Source organism: Mus musculus, chromosome 14 (genome assembly GCF_000001635.26).
Source record: "Mus musculus strain C57BL/6J chromosome 14, GRCm38.p6 C57BL/6J".
Classification (NCBI taxonomy): domain Eukaryota; kingdom Metazoa; phylum Chordata; class Mammalia; order Rodentia; family Muridae; genus Mus; species Mus musculus.
Window position 1 is genome coordinate 98,751,288 of NC_000080.6, and position 26,769 is coordinate 98,778,056.

Here is a 26,769-nt window from a genome sequence, read left to right on the forward strand (position 1 = left end):
ACCGAATCTGAGACCTTTATTATAAACAGACATTTATCGCCAAGCTATTCCTACCCTTTTTAGTTCTATGGACATAGAGTGTGTACGGGGGTGGGGGTGATGTAGTATTAATAAGATAATAGGAAATCCCTCAACAGAGTGCTCACAGTTAGTGAAACTGCTCCCACACTGAATTTCTGGTACATACAAGTTCTCAAGGAAATGAAGAGCAAGATACTTAGATATGGGCTCTACCTCAAAGCACTTATTCTGTGATGGGAGAAACAGCAATGCACAAAGAGAAATATTAAAGACTGCATGCTTGGACATACGCTGCATGGGATAAACAAAGGGCTGTAATGGCAGGCTAGTGGGAGTGCATTGATGTTAGAAAATAACATTTAAAATGACACCTGGCATGACCCAGTCCCCGTGAGTACATAGGAAACAATCCTCACACCTAAGGCTAAGGGAACTCCACAAAAGAGAGAGCAGAAAGACTGGAAGACCAGAGAGTTTGTGATGCCATTGTGTCTCCTACTACTGTCAGAAGCCACACCTGTAAAGCCTCACTAATGTAACTGCCCAAATGTGAGCTGAACTTGGAGGACACCAATGATCATGCAGATCTAGACAGAAAAGGCCCATAAGGCCTCAGCCCTACAAACAAATTATATACAGCTGAGGAGAGGTAGGAATGAAAAGAGGAGGCCCAGGGAAGGGAGCAATCGGTGGTCCAGGGCCAAAACTCAGCTGTGAAGGTCATACTGATAGCATTATACAAACAGATTGTATATAAGACTATATATGTATATACATAGGTATACGTATATATGTATGTGTGTGTGTGTGCATATATATGTATATTCATGTGGGGAGTGGGTGTGTACACTCAATAACTATTAATGGGGGCAGGGGAGGCCATGAATTTGATAAAAAGCAAGAAAATTGTAAGAGGGTTTGAAGGGAGGAAAGGGAGAAATATTAAATTATAATCTCAATTTTTATTAAATATAAACAAAAATAATAATAAAGGGAAAACAAGAAACAACAAATCAAAAAGAACTGAGAACAGGACACTGGTATATCAACGTCCAATGTCCCGTCATGTTCATACGCACTGTAACATTAACGCGCATGGTCCTTGAAGGTGACTTAAAGAAAGCATTCCTGACTTCAAATATTTGCACCAATTCAAAAGAGATGATGATGAAAAAAACAAAAAACAAAAAAAAACTTCATGGTCCTGATCATACAGAACCAGAAGAGTTCTGTTATGATCACGGCATTGATAAAACTATTGAAATTTTACCTGTAAAAAAAGAAACTGCAAGCTAGCTCAATATATTTAATCTTTTAATTTGTTTCAAGCTATTAACTTTTAAAACCTTTTCTTTCTGAAATAATTACTTCCTACATTTTACTCACAGGGTAAGAATGGAGTTTTAATCTTCATAAAAAAATATTTTTTCCAGACTAGAGGCTTAGTAAATATATGGGTGCTATTTTTTTTTAATTCTTTACTAACTGCTGAGAAGGTAGTTCCATTGGTAGGGTGCTCACCCAGCATTCAGAAAGTCTCAGTTTGGTCCCCAGCACCATATAAAATGGCCACTACGACACACACTTGTGATCCTAGTACCTGGGAGGGGTTCATAGCAAGTTCAAGGCCTGTATGGGACATGTGAGGACCTGTAAAAATAAATAGGTGATAGATAGATCGATTGATAGATAAATGATAGATAGATAGATAGATAGATAGATAGATAGATAGATAGATAGATAGATGATAGATAGATAGATGATAGATAGATAGATAGATAGATAGATAGATAGATAGATAGATAGATAGATGATAGATAGATGATAGATAGATAGATAGATAGATAGATAGATAGATAGATAGATAGATAGATAGATAGATAGATGAGAGGTAGATTATAGATAGATAGTAGATATAGATAAATAGTTGATAGATCTAAATTGAACAGTTAAAACCCAAATATTACTCCATTATAATAACATAAAAAAACATAAAAGTCGCTTAAAATACCTTCCAAAGTAAAGAGATAAGTTGATAGATTTGTGCTCCTGTTTTAATTGCTCAGAAGGAACTTCGAATAGAGGCAGCATTCAGGAGAGTGGGTAGAGACTGTAAGCTGAAGCAGTCGCGTGTATAGCATTTTTATAAATGGGACAGTTGATGTATTCAGGTATTTTCTAATATGCAAAAGTTAGGGCATCAATGATCAGACCTCTTTGTAAAGTATCTTTACAATAAAGAGTCCAAACTTTTGTTTCTGCTTGCCACAGATTTCCTCTTTTGAAGGAGATGGATTGTTATGAAAAAGCTTGGCAGCCAAAAAAGGTCAGCCTTGCCACTACTTTGACGTTCTGGGGACTGTCAAAACGTTCATTGTTCATCTTTTCATTCAAAGGTTCTTTGTTGAACAGTATTACGCTCTGAATAGGAACTGTCCCCATCAGTTCATTTGTCAAACACTTACTTCTCAGCCATTTGGATCTATTTAGGATGGTTCTAGAAACCTTTGGATGTAGGTTCTACCTCGAGACCGTAATCTGTAGGGCATAGCTTTCGAGGTTAAAAAAAGATCCAGGTTCTGTTCTCCCTCTGAGCTGCCTGTTCACTGTGAAAACAGACTCCTTCTCCACAGGATTCCAACAGCACAGCACTCCCCTCACCACAGACACACAATCCGGGGAGCCAAGGGTTATGAACCGATATTTCTGTAAAGGTCAAACAAACATAATAATTACAAACACTATGCATGAGGAATTTATCTAGACACTTGAGATGCACTGAAGATCTTAAGTTCATTAGGAACCAAAACAAGGAAAGGGCCTCTCCTCTCAAACCATGGAATTCTATCAAATGAGGCGTACTTGAATTGTACTGTTGCTTAGAAGATGAAGAACACCATGAAAAAAGATATAGTAAACTAAGAGAGATTCAGAAGTGAGCCAGCAAGTGTTGACCAGTGTGATCAAGAAGGACTGTTTTCAGAAAAACAACTTGCAAGCAAAGGCTTGAAGGAGAAGAGTGTCAAGCATATGAGGTACAGTAGTCCAATGCTGGTCTTAAACATGGCAAGTCTCAGATTCTCCAAGAACAAGGGGATTGAGTGCCAAGAGCAGGAGAGTGCCATTTTTACTCTCCCCAAATCTTTTACTTACTTACTTACTTACTTATTTATATTAGATATTTTCCATTTCAAATGTTATCCCCTTTCCTGTTTTCACCTCCAAAAGCCTCCTAACCCCTACCCCTGCTAACCAACCAACCCACTCCCACTTCCTGGCCCTGGCATTCCCCTACACTGGGCCATAGAGCCTTCACAGGACCAAGGGCTCCTCCTCCCATTGATGTCTGACAAGGCCATCCTCTGCTACATATGTAGCTGGAGCCATGAGTCCCTTCATGTGTACTCTTTGATTGGTGGTTCAGTCCCTGGGAGTTCTGGGGGTACTTGTTGGTTCATATTGTTGTTCTTCCTATGGGGCTGCAAACCCGTTTATCTCCTTGGGTCCTTTCTCTAGGTTCTCCATTGTGGACCTTGTGCTCAGTCCAATGGTTGGCTGAGAGCATCCACCTCTATATTTGTCAGGCACTGGTAAAGCCTCCCAGGAGGCAGCTCTTACCCGCGTTCTCGCGACCGGCCAGGAAAGACGCAACAAACCAGAATCTTCTGCGGCAAAACTTTATTGCTTACATCTTCAGGAGCAAGAGTGCAAGAGAGCTAGAGTGCAAGAGCAAGAGAGAGAATGGCGAAACCCCGTCCCTTTTTAAGGAGAATTATTCTCCGCCTAGGACGTATTACTCCCTGATTGGCTGCAGCCCATCGGCCGAGTTGTAGTCACGGGGAAGGCAGAGCACATGTAGTGGAAAACTACCCTTGGCACATGCGCAGATTATTTGTTTACCACTTAGAACACAGGATGTCAGCGCCATCTTGAAACGGCGAATGTGAGGGCGGCTTCCCACATATCCCCCTTTTCTTTTAATAAGAGCAATAGGCCACCCATATTAATGAGAGTGGAGATAGAGGTCAAATCCCCAGTGTGCAGGTAAAGGAGCCGTACACATAACCTCCTCCCAGGTTTATCACCCAGAGGGGTCCTGGTCTGGTCCCGTGTCGTTTTACCTGGGGAGAAGGACACTTGGACACTCAACCTTTTTGAAAGATGACATGTCTCCCTAGAATAGGCTCATATATGCCGCAGAGCCCTTCTACTGCAGTGCTTAGCTGTGCAACTCTCTCAGGCTGCTGAAGCATACTCACTCTATCCCGTGCAATGAGACTAGCCTCGTGGGGTGCAAGAGCTGAATGGCCAGCGACCTATTGCCTAAGCATAGATAACCATATATCAGGGGAAGCACCATGTTCTAGTACTGCAAGTGCCTGGGCAATAACCACCTTGTCTCTCCTAGTTTGGGCCTTAAGCTTACAGACCAACCAAAGAAGCAACACTAATCCACAGCAAAGTGTATCTCCAAATAATCCCACCCATACCCATTCTTTAAAGAAGGAAAATGCTGAGGAGATCCAATTGGGTAATCCTTTGATCAGGGACAGGTCCAAGCGCGTGGAGTTGACCTGAAGTCTCAATTCCCGAAGGGTCTGTTCAAATTCAGCCGTCCAATTCTGTAACATATACTGAGAAAGACTTTTTGACAAGTTAGCTGCCCTAGTAAATTTAACATACTGAATGGAAGTAACGCACAATCCTGGAAACTTTTGTTCACATCCCAGCTGAGTTATTTGCCATAATACATCTAGTTGTTCCTGGACAAGATCTATGAGTTGATTCATTTCTGCCCATGGAGCATTTTTGGGATTGGAGGATGGCGGCCACTAAGCCTGCATTGTTGAGAGTTCCCCCAAGCTCCCGACAAACCCTGAGCCAGTCTTGTAAGCCTTTGTTCTTTCTTGGGGCTATGGCCGCTCGGCACTCCTGTGTGGCTTGCTCATAAATGAGCTGTTCTACCAGAGGTGCGGCTTGCTCCAAATCTGCAAAAATACGCTCTGCTGCCTCTGTCATTTTGGCCACAAAATCTGAGAAGGACTCCTGAGGTCCCTGGACGATCTTTGTTAGTTGTCCAGTGGCTTCACCTGTGCGGGAGAGCGCCTTCCAGGCCCTAATAGCCTTTTCATCTGATTCAGAACTACTAAGAACTGGCTCCTTGAGCTCACCTAGTGATGAGTATAGGCTCCTTCTCCTAGAGACCTCCGCTAATTGATCTTTTTTCTTTTCTTTTTCCTTCTCCTTCCTTCTAATCTCTCCCCAGGTATTCTTACCTGACCTAAACTTTTCCTCAGGTTCAAGACCCGTGGAAAGGCCTGTATACTTATTTTGTGTACCATATTTCCTCTTTGCTCCTACTCTCTCTCCCCGCTTTACTTCTGATAGATTGCCCTGAATTTCATCCAGAATTTTCAGCCCTGCCTTAACCGCTTGATAACATGTGAAAAGGAACAAAAAGGCTCCTAACACTAGAGAAAGTTCAAGGCCAAACATACCTTGTAAAGCTATTTCCCACTTTACTTCTGATAGACTGTCTTGAATTTCGTTAGAAAGTTCAAGACCAGACTTACCTTGTAAAGCTATACTTACGGGTACCCTGTTCCCCAGCTGAAGAGTTCTGAATTCACGCAGTTGAATCCTTCTCAACAGTCTGTGTTGTGGGAACACTTCATTACCACCATTCCCCAGCTGAAGAGTTCTGAATTCACGCAGTTGAATCCTTCTCAACAGTCTGTGTTGTGGGAACACTTCATTACCACCGTTCCCCAGCTGAGGAGTTCTGAATCCAGGCTGGATCCTTCTCAACAGTCTGTTTTACGGGAACCTTTATGACCGTGACCCGCAGTTTTGGTTCCGGAATGAGGGATCTTCCTTGCGCCGGTGATGGTAACCGTCCTGGGTTTTCTCGTCCCGGGTTTTCTCGTCCCAGGTCTTCTCGTCCCAGATTTCGGCACCAACTCTTACCCACGTTCTCGCGACCGGCCAGGAAAGACGCAACAAACCAGAATCTTCTGCGGCAAAACTTTATTGCTTACATCTTCAGGAGCAAGAGTGCAAGAGAGCTAGAGTGCAAGAGCAAGAGAGAGAATGGCGAAACCCCATCCCTTTTTAAGGAGAATTATTCTCCGCCTAGGACGTATTACTCCCTAATTGGCTGCAGCCCATCGGCCGAGTTGTAGTCACGGGGAAGGCAGAGCACATGTAATGGAAAACTACCCTTGGCACATGCGCAGATTATTTGTTTACCACTTAGAACACAGGATGTCAGCGCCATCTTGAAACGGCGAATGTGAGGGCGGCTTCCCACAGCAGCTATATCAGGCTTCTGTCAGCAAGTACTTGTTGGCATCCACAATAATATCTGAGTTTGGGACTATATATGGGATGGATCCCTAGGTGGGACAGTCTCTGGATGGCCTTTCCTTCAGTCTTTGATCTACATTTTCTCTCTGTAACTCCTTCCATGGGTATCTTGTTCCCCCTTCTAAGAGGGACTGAAGTATCCACACTTTGATCTTCCTTCTTCTTGAGCATTATATGGTCTGTGAATTTTATCTTGGGTATCCCAAACTTCTGGGCTAATATCCACTTATCAGTTAGTGCATACCATGTGTGTTCTTTTGTGATTGGGTTACCTCACTCAGGATGATATTTTCTGGTTCCATTCATTTGCCTAAGAATTTCATGAATTCGTTGTTTTTAATAGTTGAGTAGTACTCCATTGTGTAAATGTACCACGTTTTCTGTATCCATTCCTCTGTTGAGGGACATCTGGGTTCTTTCCAGCTTCTGGCTGTTATAAATAAGGGTGCTATGAGCATAATGGAGCATGTGTTCTTCTTACCAGTTGGAACATCTTCTGGATATATGCCCAGGAGAAGTATTGCTGGGTCCTCAGGAATTACTATGGCTAATATTCTGAGGAACTGCCAAACTGATTTACAGAGTGGTTGTACAAGCTTGTATTCCCACTGGCAATGGAGGAGTGTCCCTCTTTCTCCACATCCTTGCCAGCATCTGCTGTCACCTGAGCTTTTGGTCTTAGCCATTCTGACTGGTGTGAGGTAGAATCTCAGAGTTGTGTTGATTTGCATTTCCCTGATGACTAAGGATGTTGAACATTTCTTTAGGTGCTTCTCAACTATTTGAGATTCCTCAGTTGAGAATTCTTTGTTTAGCTCTGTACCCCATTTTTAATGGGCTTATTTGGTTCTCTGGAGTCTACCTTCTTGAGTTCTTTGTATATATTGTATATTAGCCCTTTATTGGATATAGGGTTGGTAAAGATATTTTCCTAATCTGTTGGTTGCCATTTTGTCTTATTAACAGTGTCATTTGCCTTACAGAAGCTTTGCAATGTTATGAGGTCCCATTTGTCAATTCCTGATCTTAGAGCATAAGCTATTGATGTTCTGGTAAGGAAATTTTCCCCTGTGCCCATATCTTTGAGGATCTTCCCCACTTTCTTTTCTATTACTTTCAGTGTATCTGTTTTTATGTGGAGGTCCTTGATCCACTTGGACCTGAGCTTTGTACAAGGAGATAAGAAAGGATCGATTTGCATTCTTCTACATGCTAACCACCAGTTAACCAGCACCATTAGTTGAAAGTGCTGTTTTTTCCACTGGATGATTTTAGCTCCTTTGTCAAAGATCAAGTGACCATAGGTGTGTGGGTTCATTTCTGGGTCTTCAATTCTATTCCATTTAGCTACCTGTCTGTCATTGTACCAGTACCATGCAGTTTTTATCACAATTTCTCTGTAGTACAGCTTGAGGTCAGGGATGGTGATTCCACCAGAAGTTCTTTTATTGTTGAGAATAGTTTTCTTTTTTTTTTTCTTTTTTTTTTTTTATTTTGTAGCAATAATTTTTTTCTATTTTTTATTAGGTATTTAGCTCATTTACATTTCCAATGCTATACCAAACGTCCCCCATACCCACCCACCCCCACTTTCGATATCCTAGGTTTTTTGTTATTCCAGATGACTTTGCAAATTGCTCTTTCTAACTCTATGAAGAATTGAGTTGGATTTTGATAGAGATTTCGTGGAATCTGTAGATTGCTTTCAGCAAGATAGACATTTTTACTAAATTAATCCTGCCAATCCATGAACATGGGAGATCTTTCTATCTTCTGAGATTTTCTTCAATTTCTTTCTTCAGAGACCTGAAGTTCTTATCATACAGATCTTTCACTTGCTTAGTTAGAGTCACACCAAGGTATTTTATCTTATTTGTGACTATTGTAAAGGGCATTGTTTCCCTAATTTCTTTCTCAGCCTGTTTTTCCTGTGAGTAGAGGAAGGTCACTGATTTGTTTGAATTAAGTTAATATTCAGCTACTATGCTGAAGTTGTTTATCAGGTTTAGAAGTTCTCTAGTGGAGTTTTTGGGGTCACCTAAGTAAACTATCATATCATCTGCAAATAGTGATATTTTCACTTCTTCCTTTCCAATTTTTATCCCCTTGAGCTCCTTTTGTTATCTAATTGCTATGGCTAGGACTATACTATATTGAACATAATATAATAATATATACTATATTGAACATGTAGGAAGAGAGCAGACAGCCTTGTCTAGTCCCTGATTTTAGTGGGCTTGCTTCAAGTTTCTCTCCATTTAGTTTGATGTTGGCTACTGGTTTGCTGTATATTGCTTTTTCTATGCTTTTGTATGAGCCTTGAATTCCTGATCTTGCCAAGACTTTTATCATGATGGGGTATAAGATTTTGTCAAATACTTTCTCAACGTCTAATGACATGATCATGTGTTTTTTTTAATTTGAGTTTATTTACATCATGGATTACATTGATGGATTTCCACATATTGAACCATCCCTGGGGTGGTTCCCTGCATCCCTGGGTTGAAACCTACATGATCATGATGGGTGATCATTTTAATGTGTTCTTAGATTCGGTTTCCAAGAATTTTATTGAGTATTTTTGTATCAATATTCATAAGAAAACTTGGTCTAAAGTTCTCTCTCTTTGTTGGGTCTTTGTGTGGTTTAGCTATCAGAGTAATTGTGGCTTCATAGAAGGAGTTGGGTAGAGTTCCTTCTGTTTCTATTTTGTGGAAGAGTTTGAGGAGTATTGGTATTAGGTCTTCTTTGAAGGTCTGATAGAATTCTGCACTAAACCCATCTGGTCCTGGGCTTTTTTTTTTTTTTTTTGGTTGGGAGACTATTAATGACTGTTTCTATTTCCTTAGGGGAAATAAGACTGTATAGATCATTAGTCTGACCCTGATTTAACTTTGGAACCTGGTATCTGTCTAGAAATTTGACAATTTCATCCAGGTTTTCCAGTTTTGTTGAATATAGCTTTTTGTAGTAGGATCTGATGATTTTTTGGATTTCCTTGGTTTCTGTTGTTATGTCTCCCTTTTCATTTCTGATTTTGTTAATTAGGATACTGTTTCTGTGCCTTCTGCTTAGTCTGTCTAAGGGTTTATTTATTTTGATGATTTCCTCAAAGAACCAGCTCTTGGTTTGGTTGGTTCTTTGTATAGTTCTTTTTGTTTCCACTTGGTTGACTTCAGCTCTGAGTTTGATTATTTCCTGCCATTTACTCCTCTTGGGTGTATTTGCTTCTTTTTTGTTCTAGAGCTTTCAGATGTGCTGTCAGGTTGCTAGTGTATGCTCTCTCCAGTTTCTTTTTGGAGGCACTCAGAGTTATGAGTTTTCCTCTTAGCACAGCTAACATTGTGTCCCATAAGTTTTGGTATGTTGTGGCTTCATTTTCATTAAACTCCAAAAAAGTCTTTAATTTCTTTATTTATTTCTTCCTTGACCAAATTATCATTGAGTAGAATGTTGTTCAGCTTCCATGTGTATGTGGGCTTTCTATTGTTTATGTTGTTATTGAAGACCAGCCTTACTCTGTGGTGATCTGATAGGATGCATGGGAACATTTCAATCTTCTTGTATCTGTGGAGTCCTGTTTTGTGACCAGTTATATAGTCTATTTTGGAGAAGGTAACATGAGGTGCTGAGAAGAAAGTATATTCTTTTGTTTTAGGATAAAATATTCTATAGATATCTGTTAAATCCATTGGCTTGATAACTTCTATTAGTTTCACTGTGTCTTTGTTTCCAGGATCTGTACATTGCTGAAAGTAGGGTGTTGAAGTCTCCCACTATTATTGTGTTTGATGTGATATGTGCTTTGAGCTTTAGTAAAATTTCTTTTATGAATGTGGGTACCCTTGCATTTGAAGCATAGCTGTTCAGAATGGTGAGTTGTTCTTGGTAGATTTTCCCTTTAATGAGTATGAAGTGTTCTTCCTTATTTTTTTTTTGATAACTTTAGGTTTGAAAGTCGATTTTATTCAATACTAGAATGGTTATTCCAGCTTGTTTCTTGGGACCATTTCTTTGAAAGGTTATTTTCCAGCCTTTTACTCTGAGGTAGTGTCTGTCTTTGTCACTGAGGTGGGTTTCCTGTAAACAGCAAAATGTTGGGTCCTATTTATGTAGCCCATCTGTTAGTCTATGTGTTTTCATTGGGGAATTGAGTCCATTGATATTAAGAGATATTGAGGAAAAGTGATTGTTGTTTCCTCTTATTTTTGTTGTTAAAGGTGAAATTATGTTTTGTGGCTATCTTCCCTTTGGTTTGTTAAAAGACAATTATTTTCTTGCTTTTTCTAGGGTGTAGTTTCCCTCCTTGTTGTTGGATTTTTCCATTTATTATCCATTGAAGGGCTGGATTTGTGGAGAGATATTGCATAAATTTGTTTTTGTTGTGGAATACTTTGGTTTCTCCATCTATAGTAATTGAGAGTTTTGCTGGGTACAGTACTCTGGGCTGGCATTTGTGTTCTCTTAGTGCCAGTATAACATCTGTTCAGGATCTCTTCTCTTCTGGTCCAGTCTATTTGGAGTTCTGTAGGCTTCTTGTATGTTCATGGGCATCTCTTTCTTTAAGTATGGAAAGTTTTCTTCTATAATTATGTTGAAGAGATTTGCTGGCCCTTTAAGTTGAAAATCTTCATTCTCATCTACTCCTATTATCTATAAGTTTGGTCTTCTCATTGTGTCCTGGATTTCCTGGATGTTTTGAGTTAGGACCTTTTTGCATTTTGCATTTTCTTTTATTGTTGTGTCCATGGTCCCGATGGAATCTTCTGCACCTGAGATTCTTTCTTCCATCTATTGTATTCTGTTGCTGACGCTCATATCTATGGTTCCTGATTTCTTTCTTAGGGTTTCTATCTCCAGAGTTGTCTCCCTTTGGGTTTTCTTTATTGTTTCTATTTCCCTTTTTAGATCATGGATTGTTTTGTTCAATTCCATCTCCTGTTTGGTATTGTTTTCCTGTAACTCTCTAAGGCATTTTTGTGTTTCCTTTTTAAAGGCTTCTAGCTGTTTACCTGTGTTTTCCTGTATTTCCTTCTTAAAGTCCTCCATCATCATCATGAGAAGTGACTTTAGATCCTTGTCTTGCTTTTCTGGTTTGATGGTGTATCCAGGACTAGCTATGGTGGTAGAGTTTGGTTCTGATGATGCCAAGTAACCTTGGTTTCTGCTGCTTCTGTTCTTACGCTTGCCTCCTGCCATCTGATTATCTCAAGTATTTGCTGTCCTCAATATATCTGATTGGAGCCTGTCCATCCTATAGTCCCAGTTGATTCAGGACTCCTCAGAGTCCAGCTTTCTCTGTGATCCTTTGCTTGTGGGCTCCTGTGAACCTGAGATTTTGGGTGTGTCAGAGTTCTTGGCAGTCAAGTTCCTCTGAGACCCTGAAATAGAGGTGTGACCAAGCTCCTTTTTTTCCTGGGATCCTGTTGTCAAAGATCCTAGGTGTGTCACAGTGCCTGGAAGTGGTGTCTCCTTTGAGGATCGTGGAGCTGTCTGGTCAGTGGTCCTAAGATCGCGTGAAGAGTCCTCTAGGGACTGTGAGGGTGTCTGCCAACTCTGTGCACAAGGTGACCAGGTACTGGCGCCAACTGGAAGGGACTTGTGACCCCAGTCAGGCCGGGTTTTCTGCTTCCCTAATGCTGTCTCAGGTCCTGCGCGATTGGATTGGAGCAGAAGTTGTGTTCTACTCACCAGTGGTCCTAAGAACACATGGAGAGTCCTCTAGGGACCTTGGGGGTGTCCGCTGACTCTGCGCCCAAGGTGACCCAGTGCTGGTGCTGACTGGGGGCATCTCTTTCTTTAGGTTAGGGAACTTTTCATCTATAATTTTGTTGACAATATTTACTGGCACTTTAAGTTGGGAATCTTCTCTCTCTTCTATACCTATTATCCTTAAGTTTGGTCTTCTCATTGTGTCCTGAATTTCTGGATGTTTGGGTTAGGATCTTTTTGCATTTTGCATTTCCTTTGATTGTTGTGTCAATGTTTTCTACAGTGTCTTCTGTGCTTGAGATTCTCTCTTCTATTTCTTGTATTCTCTTGGTGATGCTTGCATCTATGGCTCTTGACTTCTTTTCTAGGTTTTCTATCTCCAGAGTTGTTTCCCTTTGTGATTTCTTTATTGTTTCTACTTCCATTTTTAGATCTTGGATCGTTTTGTTCAATTCCTTTACCTGTTTGGTCTTGTTTTCCTATAATTCTTTAAGGGATTTTTGTGTTTCCTCCTTCAGGTCTTCTACCTCTTTAGCTGTGTTCTCCTGTATTTCTTTAAGGGAGTTATGTCCTTCTTAAAATCCTCTATCAGCATCATGAGATATGATTTTAAATCCACATCTTGCTTTTCCAATATGTTGGGGTATCCAGGACTTGGCTGTCGTGGGAGAACTGGGTTCTGATGGTACCAAGTAGCCTTGGTTTCTGTTGGCAAGATGCTTGCATTTGCTTTTCACCATCTGGTTATCTCTGGTGTTAGATGGTCTTGCTGTCTTTGGCTGGAGCTTGTCCCTCCTGTGGATCCGTAAGCCTCTGTCAGCACTCCTGGGAGACCAGCTCTCTGCTGGTGGAACTTTTGTATAGAAGGCTCTGGAAAAGCCTGTGCAGACGGCAACAGGAAGGATCCTGTTCCAGCCATTCCACTGTTCCTGTGTCCCAGGTGCTCCTTGCTGGCCCTGCTCCTGACAGTTATTGGAGAGAAAGTGGTTATCTCACCTCCAAGCCCAAGAGTGAAAGCACTCCTGGGAGACCAGATCTCTCCTGGCAGGACCCGTGCACAGTGAGCTGTGGAACTGCCTCAGCTCCCAGGTGCAGGTGGTAGACCCTTTCCCTAACTCTTGAAGTAGAAGACTGGGATTCTAATAAAGGCTAGCCAGACGCTGCAATGTGACAGGATCCCATAGCTTTCTAAGCTTTCTTGAGTTTGCATTTGAACAAGTATTTTTTTTCTGTTATGTTTTAAACACACACCCAAGCATTCTAAAGATGATTACATTTAAGATATTGCAGCGTTGGTGTTTCAGTGATGACCCTGCATGATCAACAAGCATCCTGTCCTTTAGCTACATCCTCAGACCAAGCTTTTTGTTTGTTCTTGTTTTGTTTTTTTGTTTTTTTGTTTTTATTTTTGTTTTTGACTCAGGTGTTAGGAGACACAACTTCCCACCAACCTTTAGTCCTGAGTCATGGTTCAGAATCACTCTGAAGATTATACATGTTTCTGTCAAGTGAAAATACTGATTATAAATAAATCAGAATGATGCAGAAACCTAAGGGATCTAACAAAGGAGTTAGATCACAGAGGCATCACATGACTAAGTGGATAAGTGAAGGAATACACGGTCACTGAAATATGTACATACAAATGCCCAACATTTCAAAATGGCACAAAACCAAGGAGAAACAAGAATAAAATATTTTGTGAAAGACAATCTATCTTTTCTAACAGTGGGTAGTACTATTGATTTTTGTTTTTGTTTTTCATTAAATTTGCCCATTACAGTCAAATTTGAGGAAAATACACTTGCCATGTTTCAATATTTTTAAACAAAGCTGAAACCCTTTAATAAACTGTCAGCTTGAAGTATTCCAAAAGAAGGCAGATCATTCCACGAAGCAGAGTGCTTTTCTCAACAACCTAACAATATGTGTTTATTGCGTTTGGAGCCCAGGACCACCACGCTCGATTACAGTAAAAGCTCTGCATTTTTTCCATCTGGCAATGAGAACACAAGATGTTGTGTAAACTACCAGAAGAGCTCTATTTCATTGTAATTAAAATTTAGTGTTACATTTAAGCAATAAGGCAACTCCAGGAGATGTGATTATCATGAGATAATGACCTTGGGGTGTTAGGAGGCATACAAGGAACCAAATGCCTCCAATCCTCTAAGGGGCAGGATTATTTCTACATAACAACCTCTACCTCCTCACCCCTGCCCCTGAAGCTGTATGATCATGGCAAGAAGAAAGCTTGGGATTAAGTGTACCAATATGATTTCTGTAAGAAGAGGGCATTGGGGGACTGGTATATGACAAAATTGGCATTGTGGATGCTGAAGCAGCAGTTTCAAATGAGTTGTGTTGTTTGTGCAATAATTATGCAATGGCTTTAGAATTCTCCGGACGCACATAGACCTGTCAGTGATGTCACAGTCCTGTAAGTAATCTTTAGCAAAGGCACGGATCTAACCTTTTCCCCTTGTTTTGGTTTCACGATTTCCATTCCATAATAGCAATAAGATATGACAGGTGGTACATTTCTTGAGGGTTTATTAGTCTTCTTGGGTGGTTGAAGCCATTCAGCCTTTGGCCTGAACCTCTCAAGACATCTAAGATGTATAATAATTTCCCCAAAATGCAAGGCTTGTCATGTCTTATTGCTTAATTACTTTGTACTTGCCGAGTAATTTTTCTCAAAGTGAATGCAGATAACAATGCTGCTTAGTTTACAATTTTACACTGATAGAACCAACTTCTAAAATGGAACACATGATAGTGAATGGGGGATGCTCTCTTATATTACTGTTATAAACCCTGAAATGTGGGTCACTAAAAATTATGTAAAATATTTATATTCTTTAACAACTTGTTACAGGGGGAAAGGAATAAACTAAAATTAGACCTAATATAAAATAATGGCATCCCCAAGAACAAGTCATGATAAAGAGATGGGAACCATAAGTATTAAAATAACTCTTCAACATCAAAGAGGTGGAAGTGATAATTTGTAAATAATATTTTGTAAGGGAACATAAATGAATGAAAGGAAACATTAGAGTCCCAAAGAAGCTCTTAAAATAGGCACACGGAACGGGTTTGTATATGAGATTGGAGGTGAATATATGCATAATCAATGTCACGTGGATAAGCTGAATAAAGCCATAAAGTATTGGGTTTTTTCCCCTTGGGTAGGGAAAATCATTAGTCTGAAATGAAATGCTTGGGGTTCATTTCATAATTTTATCCTTGCTTGACACATGATCACTGTGCTCCTCTTTTGTTTCATTTACCTAGAATTCTTTTCAAAAGTAAACAAAACTGTACCTTGTTTAAAACGCATCCTGTCCACACTGTACATGACATAGAAAGTGCTCTATTCGTAGATGGATAGATAGATAGATAGATAGATAGATAGATAGATAGATAGATAGATAGATAGATAGATAGACACACGTATGTATATATGTGTTGGTTTCTTTCTTTTCTTAAGTAATGTGCTTAAAGTAAGTAGAATCACTTGGTAAATGAAAATATTAGACAGACAATTAGTCTTGGTTCAACTTCCCAGATGTTCTTTTTCAATGGTATTTCTGTAAACAAGATTGAAAAATGTGAGAAATTTTCTAATTCAAGTACATGTACTCCTCTGACATGGGCTATTGATTCATCTCTAAAAAACTATTTGAACAGTTTTTCTGACACCAAAATAAGACAAACAAACCAACAAAAAAATTGAACAAAAAAATTTTTTTCAGCTTTCAAACTTGATAATAAACAACTAGTAGCCACTATGCTGATCATTTCTGTTTATCTACCCAGGGACTGAGCTACCCCCTTCTCTATGTTTATATTTTATAGTTTCATCTAAACAGAGCATTGTTTAGAATAGGATGCTCTGTTCAGGTAAATGGACCACAATCTCACACTTCTTAGAAGGCAGTGCTCTGGAGACAGTCTTACACATGAGTTTAGTAGCTGACAGAGTCCCTGTGAGATTACAGACTTTCCTGGGGATCATGTTTTATGGCTGAGCGTAACCGTCTGGTTTTCCGAAATAACTGTCTTCCAGAGTATTTCTTTCTTTCCTACAATTTTCCTTTTAATTAAATTTTGTTTTGTTTGAGGTATCTGAAACGTATTGATTATTACATTTTTTTTTTATTTTGGAGTACTTGGTTGCTATTTTGCTTCTATTTTTTTATAGCAGTGGTTCCTACTTTTCATTTGGCATTTCAAATGCTGGCAGCTGTTACCATGAGAAGAGAAGTTGTTCAGGCTGCGATTCAGCTCAGTTGGCAGAGCCCTTTCCTACGCATGCACAGTTGCCTGGGATTCTATCTCTAACAGTGTATACAGGAAGCATCGTGATGTATATCTGTGATACCAGGACTGAGGCAGGAGGAATCCTCAACATCGTTCTTGACCACGTCGTCAGTTCAAAGCCAGCCTGGAATAATAAGACCTTGTCTAAAACAAACTATGATAGAAACAAAAGTCATTCAAAGAATTCCCCCCCCCAAGAATCCTTATGCTAGCTTCATAAAACTACATTACATTCTATTCCCTAGCACCAGATAGGCTTATCATAGGACCCCTTGGATTGTTGTTGAAATATAACTTAAATATAAGCACTTCTACTTCAGGAGAGTTGTTGTAGTCTACAGTCTCATCATCAATTTCATTTACCTAGCATTGTTTCTTCTTGTGGTAAATTCTGATAATGTAAGTTTCCCAGGCACTTATATTTACTGTATCTGCGAAATCTTCATAAAATTTGCTTCATGGATGCAGGCACTATTCCACATTTATCCTTATATTATAACATCATCTAGCATTTCAGAAAGCTAAGTATGTTGTGAATGGAGGAGGTTTCAAGTTCATTTCCCTGGGCTGATTGTGACATTGTCTTTGTTGCCTGTTTTTGGCTCTGAATGTGAGGCTGAGGAGAAAACTTCCTAATGAAAGCAATGTCAGGATTACACCGAACCAAACCCTTTCCGACTTTAAATAACAGAACAGAGAAAGACTCTACTAGCTACCACACGATCCATAATATATCACTTATGTATTTATATATTCACCAGAAAGAACAGATTAAAAAAAATTAAAGGTTCTGTTGGGATTTTTAAAACTGAGTTGCTGATTCTATTCTAAATGTATATTTTCTGTTTGCAGGTTCTCTTTTTTTCCAATTAACTTGTTGAGTCAGTCTTAACTGAAAGCCTTGTCATGAAAAATTAAAGAAATAAATAATAGAAGTTCATAAAATATGTGAGAAAAGCATCAATGGATGCCCCGGTGGGAAAATCCTAAAGGTTAAAATGGCACACAGCATCATAATACACAAATAATAACAAGACATTTTAAGAAAATTAATGCAATAGATCTTGACAAAAGTATTTTTCCTGATATCAAAGGTATTGACAGAGCCAGTATTGAAAAACGAAATCAATGCACCTGGAAATCCAAGACACTGTTGACCCTGAAGACAACTCTTTGATAGTCTAGTTCCTGGGAATCATGAATGCCAGTACAAAAATAAAATAAAATAAAAATAAAAAAAAACTGCCAGCATGAGCTGAGTGAGCTGAGCTTCCATCTTCTCCAACTTCCTCTTTTCAACCTCACAAACTGTGAAAGATAACAAGCAGTCACTGAAAGAAACTACAACCCATCAAACTCACATTGTCTTATTAGCCTCTTCAAAATAACAGAGAGGGGCCCCTAAGTGAATTAGCACCACGCCTACTGTGTGTCACCCCATCTCACCAGCATCTGGGGCCACACAGAGGACTCAGCAGAAACTGCCCCTTTCACTTCAAGTCCTTGGCCTCGATCTCAGAGCCATCAGTCCAAACTGAGTCTCTGCTTACATAAATGGCTTCCTCGTTGCCTGGTTGAAGGGAATTAGCTCATCTGAAGCAGCCTAGTGACAAACCCATCTTGATGAGAACAGATCATATAGTCCCGGTAAATTAGCACACACCAAATCTAGGATGTGCTGAATCCTCACTATGCCAACAGACGCAGAGGTAGTGTCAGCAACAGAAAACGGCCTTCAAGAAGGCTGCTTCAACTAAGGCTTGCTTCTGGAGCTTAATTGAGGCTCTGACTAGACCTAAAGGGCTGAGTCTTTTTCTACTAACTCACTCACAGGCTGTGTCCTCTCTAAGTTCATGAATTTATTTATTAACTTTGGAAAAGTTTTAATGTACCTCCCAAAAGTCCAAAAAGACTTCTTCATGGCAGCGTTTAAAATCCTGGCCCTACCTAGCAAACACAGAAGTGGATGCTCACAGTCAGCTATTGAAAGGACCACAGGGCCCCCAATGGAGGAATTAGAGAAAGCACCCAAGGAACTAAAGGGAACTGCAACCCTATAGGTGGAACAACAATATGAACTAAGCAGTACCCCGGAGCTCTTGTCTCTAGCTGCATATGTATCAAAAGATGGTCTAGTCAGCCATCACTGCAAAGAGAGGCCCATTGGACTTGCAAACTTTATATGCCCCAGTACAGGGGAACGCCAGGGCAAAAAAGTGGGAATGGGTGGATAGGGGAGTGGGTGGGAGGGTATGGGGGACTTTTGGGATAGCATTGGAAATGTAAATGAGGAAAATACCTAATAAAAAGTATTTAAAAAATAAAAATAAAATCCTGGCCCTGCCTTTGCTGTAATTCACAGCTACTGGTCAGCCGGAGTTGGTCCAGAAAGGTTGCTGTGCGGTCCGTCACAGCACCGCATCCCTGTTAGGATGCTGGAGGTAAGAAACTGGAGCACCAAGTTTCATGAGAGAAGATGGAAAATGTTCAAAATCACATGTGCGATGTGATGTTTATTATTGTGAATTCACTAAAAGATCATGATGTATATATGATTTGTTTTTTACATAATTCCAACTCCTTATATCTGATTTGGTATCTGGCAAAAGCCTGCATAGATCAATCTGTTATCTATCTATCTGTCTGTCTGTCTGTCTATCTATCTATCTATATATCTATCATCTATCTATTTATCCATGCATCATCTATCTAGTCTCTAGACAGAGACAAAAAAATTACTGAATCTGGAAAAGGGACTTATTCTGAGGCTGGAAAGTCAACCTGCTTTGTATCTTTGTAATTTTTTTTTAGTTTTAAGTTATAACAAAATTAAATACTAAGTCTCAGAACTATAAAGATGAAAAGCATACGGGGGGTATTCCCAGTAAAGGTTCCTACTCACAATGTGAGAGGCCCTGGCTTGGACTCTTGCACCAGAGCAAGAAAAGTAAAAAAGAAGAAGAAGAAGAAGAAGAAGAAGAAGAAGAAGAAGAAGAAGAAGAAGAAGAAGAAGAAGAAGAAGAAGAAGAAGAAGAAGAAGAAGAAGAAGAAGAAGAAGAAGAAGAAGAAGAAGAAGAAGAAAAGGAAGGAAGGAAGGAAGGAAGGAAGGAAGGAAGGAAGGAAGGAAGGAAGGAAGGAAGGAAGGAAGGAAGGAAGGAAAATGCAGCATAAGATGAACATAAAAACTGAAAGTTATACCTGTTTCTGTGCTAAATATTAAAGATAAAAGTTTTCCTGAAAGACCAAGATGCTGAGACGTCACCAAAGTAGATCTATTGGAAAATCGCATGGTACTGCATACATCTTCCGTGCCTTGCCAGCTTGACATCCCGAAAGAGTTTTTAAATTCCCCTTCCCTTTTCCAAACAGATGCGTTCACAGAGGAGCATGCATGGTGCTTCTGTCTCCCACGGGCCGCAGTAGTGCTGGGGTTTATATAAAAGACAATAATATTTAATATTTCATAGTTGATAGATGGATTTCCAAGCTTTATAATCTTTGTTGTCATACCGTATCTTAAAAAGTCAAACCTCTAATTCTCTTATGCGCGTGCTTCTACTGATAAAAGCAAAGGGACGGACGGGACGGAGGACACAGTATAGCAGTAGAGAGCCCGCTGAGCCGGGACAAAACCCTGGCTACTGTCTCCAGAGCTCATTCAATGGGTCTGATATGATATTGCTCTGCCATCATCTAAAAGTCTGTTTTCTAACTAGAAAATTTATTGGAATCTGAAAAGCATCTCACCTGGGATCAAGATAGGTACCTCATCAATGAAAAATGATTTAAACTGAGGATGAACGGGAAAAAAACAACAGATGTCTTTGTGAATCTGGCGTTGGAATTCATCACGATATTACAGGGTTTGTACCAGCGGCTTAATTTCTCTGCTATTTCCCACCCACTGTTCATGACCCTGGGAGGATAGTAATGGAATAACAGTAGAATTAGCAAGAATAATTTTCTGCAAAGAAGACAAATGCATCAGAGGGAGAGAGAAAATATTCATGTCAACAGCCAAAATTATATATTTGTGCCAGTAGCACTAGGACTATGTGTTGTTGCAGCCTCCCAGCTAAAACTGAGGTCTACAAAGAGCAGTGGAGGTGAAGACATAGTGGAAACTGATGTCAGATATTGCCCGCATGGGGAATTTAAATGATGCTAACTTGTAACACATTTTGCTTCGAAATAAGAATACAAACTCAGAACAACAGCCAACTGTTTCTCTGAAATCCTGTGAAGCCCAAATGAATCTCAATGAGGCTCCCCTCCTCCTAAAGACCTCAGAAACACTCTGCCTTAGAGGCCAAAATTGTGGATGTTTCCATCTGAATAAAGGAGCTTGACAGAGTGTCAAAATTTAACACCATGAAGCTTCGACTACTACTCCCCCAAATAAACTCCACATGCAAGTTCAGAAAGCAGCCAATAAGTGTCCTACAGTGTGTATATGCTTTGTTGCCTGTGTGTCTGACACAAGTGCTTAATGGGTTACCCTGCGGCCACATTACCACCAAAGACTAGAGATTCTTCCTCTTAGCAAAGATTCCTCTTAGCACTCACTGAATGCCCATTGCTCAACTCTGCGCAGGTTTCAGGACTTCCCCTTCAGGCCAGTCATCCAGTCAGGACCTCTGAATGAAGGATAACGTAGAGAGCAACCATGATCACAGCAACAAAGAAGAAGAGAGCCATTTTTTTCTTGTTTTTTTTTTTCCCTGTTGTTGTGGTGGTGGTGGTGATGGTGGTAATTTTGATGTGTTAAGTTTCAAACCCATACCCTCCCACTTACTGAACTACCAGTGTTACACCTAGCCCTAATTGATATTATTTTGCATAGCTGTCAAAGGCAGAATATTTTTTAAATACCGGAATTATTTTTGCCACCTAAAATACGTATTTTGTCATATTTTTTGTTATGTGAGAGAGAGAGAGAGAGAGAGAGAGAGAGAGAGAGAGAGAGAGGATTCTCCCAAAAAGTAAAAACGAGAAAGAGAAAAAACCTTAGAAGACTTCTCAACCAGGACCATGAGAGCATCTGTCTGACCAATCCCTAGGAGTTACTGTCTAAGCTCTACACTTCTAAACAGAGTTGGAAACTGCAGTACCCCAGCTTGGTAACTTTACCCCTGCAAAACCCACATCCCCAGGAGTAAGTGACTGTATGTAGGAGACACCTTGCCTCTGCAGATAAATAAGTCTCATTTACTAGGTCCCACTGTGCTTCCAAGGAGGTAACCATATCTGGCCATGCTGGGCTTGGCCAGCTTAGTCCACTTCCAGTGATGCTCCATCTGGGCTGGAATGGCAGGTACAGAAAGGGTATTTCAGAAGGAACTGATGATGCAATGCTTTTCTCAGGGACTGAGAATCAGCCTAAGAACAGCATTTAGGACATTTTAGAGTGCTCCACACTGGACCCCTGTCATCCTAAAGTCTGCTGGAGGATTTTTGAGCCCTTTGAAGTTCTCTCTGAGAGCTCCAAGAGCATTTTCCTGATAGGAAAGAAGGCAGAGGCCAGGAAAATTCCATAAACATTGAGATGATTGTTCCTTGAACTTAATAATCATGTCTCAAAATCAATCACTGTAAATAAAACTGGGTGGTGGTGGTGGTGGTGGTGGTGGTGCATGCCTTTAATCCCAGCAAATGGGAGACAGGGGCATATCTCTGAGTCTGAAACCAGCCTGGTCTACAGAGAAAGTTCCAAGATAGCCATAGAGAAACCTTGTCTCAAACACCCCCGCCCCACACACACACACACACACACACACACAGTATTGCAAATAAACTCTAGATGTTACATATTGCCCTGTATATCCTACTCTCTAGAATTTGTTTCATTGTGTCTTGTTTCTCTCTTTCACTAGACACGAACCCCATATGGAGAGTTGACTCAGCTATATGCTGCATGACCTTGGCACCATGGTCGTCACAACCTGAGGGTGTTCCTGGACTACAGTGGATACCTAGAAAGTGCCTTTGCACCAAATGAATGCTAGAACAGGCTTGCCAGCATGACAAATGGCACAGTTGCTCCAGAAGATGAGTAGGTGGAGTCAGACTTTCACATGCCTGTTTTTCCACGTCCCCTGGACACCACTAGAGTCGAGCAAACAGATCCCAGAGTCTAGGAGAAGAAGATTCATCTTTAAGTGAACTTCAGACTCACTTTCCCATAAAAGTCATGACTGTTTAGTCATCTTAGAAGACCCAGCAAGGACTCTTCAGTATACCACAATATCTACACCAGAGCTTGTGACAATTTTAACTGGCTGGAAACAGCAGACGTAGACATAGATCAACAAACTGACAAAGATGTCTTCCAAAAGCTTGTATCAAAGCGCTCCCAGCCAAAGTCTGAGATCACTCTGAGTAAATGTCCCTAAAAGTTGGGTGGAATACAGCTTTCCATGGGACTTAAAGAACTGATAACTTGTCTTCTACAACAAACTGAGGAATCAAGAGAGAAGTATCACTCCAAAGGACATGAGCCTTTATGGCTTTGGTGTTTATGAAAACATAGGTGTAGTCCTGGCGACTTTGGGGATTTTCACAGCCGTAAGATTCAATGTTTAAGAAAAAGCCCTAAAATAGCTTTCAGACCTTCACTGCATACTTTTATGGAACTACAGAGTCTGATAAAACCTAGGGAAAAATAGTTTATACAGGCTACAAATAGGTTAGTAATTCTTGGTACATTTTAGAGTATTCTGAATAGTAATGTTCTCTTAGGGAGTGATTTATGGCCCTCCCTAAATCTGATCTCCAGAGCTGACTTAGGCTAATTTCTAGATTCTCCTGCATCTACTTATATCTCGTTCCTCATATATTTTCAATGCTAAATGCAAAACATGTACACTATCAGTGGCTATATTTTTAGATGGGGAATGCAATTCCCCCCCATAGTGGCAGTACAACATCCTCTCCGTTATAAATATCTTCACTTCAATGAGAAAAGATGATGAAATTCTTTTTGAAGACTCTCAAAGGGCTTGCAGATTTTTAAAAATATTACCGCCACTTTGTTTGGAAGAAATACAGTTTGGCCGTAAAGCCATCATTTGTGAATGGATTTATGAACATGATACACATTTGCATGCTGTGCATGGAAACCTTGCACCAAGGACTGGTTCCAAACAAGGAAACTGTTGTAGTAAGAGTTTTCTCAACTATATTCTCACTAACAAATTTCAAGTCCCCCTAATCCAGTGATTGTAACTGTAAGTCAAAACCAATTTTTTTTTGAGTAATTTTCCATGGAGTAAAGGAAATTTCTTCTCTTTTCCTTTTCTTTTTTCCTTCTTTTTTTGAAATAGCAATGAAGTTTTGCCATCAGTTTGACGAGAGCAACCTACAGTCTTGACAACATCTTGGGCTGCCTAAGGGAAATTCCTTTCTATATAGAATGCAAAGTACTTCTTTTTTTCTTTTAGTGAGACAGGGCAAGTATCTTTCTTTTCTTCTGTGGCACGCTGAGTATTTACAGTCTGTCTGTAATTGCCTTCAAATATCTTATTATCATGGAACCAGGTATTTAAGAGTCTTTTAAGTATTATTTTACCCTGCCTCTCCACGTGCAAGATGCTGAGGCAGGAGGATGATAAGTTGTAAGTTAGCCAGGGCTGCATACTGATATCTGTCTTAAAAACAAACACAAACATCAACACAGAGAATTACCTGCCAAATTTATTCAACAATCCTGACTAAACCTGAGAAATAGTGCTGGTAAAAGAATTTATTTTTACAAAGTAAGCAAATTGGCTTAAAGAAGCTTACATAAGATATTCCATCATTATAAAGGAAGGAAGCAATGGTGGTGGTTGTATGTGTGATGTTTTATGCTTAAAGATGCTGAGTGATGATTAGCTTGGACTTAGGGGACCTGACAAAGCTTTCTGAGAAACTGCCGTTTTTTGTTGGGATTGAACATTTGTAGGATTGTAGATATTGGCGTGTGAAGGGTGTCTGAGGGATGTACAAGGCCTGCAATCCAGTGATTGGAAATCTCATCTCAAATCTGCAGTGAGCTCAGATCAAAATTTCATGAAAGCAAATGCTTTGGATTGATATTGGAGATGTAAAATGAAGCCCAAGGCTTAATGCACACTTCTCAATAACTATAGTAAAGCAACCCTGAGGGAATGTGGTGAGTGACTAAATTATTTTCAGTAAAATCGTCTCCAAAGATGAGATCTATATTTTAAGTACCCAGTGTTTCCACACAGAGGTAGTACAAGTTAAGTTTCTATATTTTGACTGGTTTTTTTTTTAACTGTACTTCCTGTGAGAAACAAGAATCCCCTTATAAAGTAAAATGCAAAGCAGAATACATTTGGCAGATCTCTCCACACACACGCAAAGCACCTTTATCACACCAGCAGCTGCTTTGGGTACCAGTGTTTCATCCTGTCAATGAGAAAATCCTGACGAGCTACTGAAGGCATGGTTATCTTGACAGCCATCTTCATGTAATATTCAAGATAGCTTTTACACAGCCTCAGTTATAATATTAGCCTGAGATCTAATGCTTACTCTTTATTTAAAGGATGATGGGCTTAATTTGAGGCTTTCTTCGCTGTGAGCCTGTTCAGACTCCGAATCCTCCTGGGCAGACTTTACTTTAACTGACCGTAAACTTGAGAAGTTCCTAGCCAAGTCCCTGTTCTTACAAATACTCAGCCACAGCTTAATCCAGACTTCTCTGAAGAGCTGGTTTGCCAGCTTTCCACTGTGTGCTGGACCTGACCTTTGGGTTCTGTAGCCACTGAATTGCTAACATCTAAAAGAAGAAAGAACAATCTTATGGATTCTACCTTGGTTAGAATAGAGGGGGGAAGTCTATGAGATTAGCTGTCGCAAAGCTATTTTACCGTCATTAGCAGTCGACAGAAGATTGTTGGAATATAGTTCATCAGGTTGAAAGTTATGTTTGGAAAGAAAGGAAGGAGAGGAGGAAGGAAGGAAGGATAGCAGGAAGGAAAGGTGGAAGGGAGGGGAAAAGAAGGAGAGAGAGATGAGGGGATAAGTTGGGAAGAGAGAGGAAAACTGAGCCAATACTTACAAACTTTCAATATTTAGTCAGACTTTCCTGTCTCTCTTTCGATGTCATTTGATGTACAAGTCTAGATTCTGAATCAAACAGCACAGTTAGCCCAGAAATTATTACTGATTCTAGGTTCTCACAAAGCTTTATAATAGGTTCTTTATTTCTCTTGAGCACACCAGGAAACATAAAGCCCCCTCACAAATTGTGAATCAAGATTTTTGGCAGCAATAGAGAGCTCACTGTGTCATGAGAGGAGCATTGCATATACCGTTTAGATGGCACATATACGGTGTAGATGGCACATAGTCAGTCCACAGTGTAATACACTACCGAGAGCATGCTGTGGGTGGCACTTAGTGAGTCCACAGTGTAATACACTACAGAGAGCATGCTGTTTTCAATGTTTTCCAGTATTGGTGCATAACCGCACATTCATCTGCCGATGCGTATGTTGTACGATGATCTGTCAGTCTCATTCTAAGAGGCCCCCAAAGCAAGACAAAAAGGAAAAGAATTAAACTTAGTTTCTGTCCGTCTAACTATTCTAATTTATTTTAGATATCTTCAATATTTTACATACATTTCCAATCTATAAGTTTCTTCCACTGTTCATCTTTTCTCCCAGATGGCACCTTAGAAAGAGGAAGAGGCAAGGTTTTAAAGAAGATCTTTAAGAAGGAAGGATCAGGAGTCCACCAGCCGGTCTTGTCACTGTCCTCCAGCTGTGTCAGCCCACTCTCACCTCACGTCACTTTTCTGGTGACTTCCTTAAGAGTTGCCATCGCCCTTCATGATGGTTACTTTTATTTCTCAACTTTATACAATCTAGATGAACCTGTGGATGGAGGCTCAATGCGGAAATGCCTGGACTTCATTCACCGAGAGATGGATAAGCCATTTTCTTAGTGGTGTTTATTGAAGTGGGAAGATCTACCCTAAATGTGGGTAGTGCCAATTTTACATGCTAGCCCTACACTAAATGCAAAAGCTGGAGCGACTGAGCAGTAGCATGTAGATGTGACCTAGATGCCACATAAGTCCTGCCACCTTGCTGCCTGTGCAGGAACGGACCATAAACTGCCATTGTAAGCCACATAAGTCCTTTCTCCCTGAAGTTGCTTCTGTCAGGAGATTAAACTAAGATAGGCTTGCTGAGCAGGTCCCATCTCATCAGCACCTGAGTACTGAGAGCCTCAGTACAAGGCACAGCTTAAGGTGTCAAAACTCCAACCTTCCTCACCAAAATATGCTGAGCATGTACTATAAGGACTATCCCTGTGATACACACTATG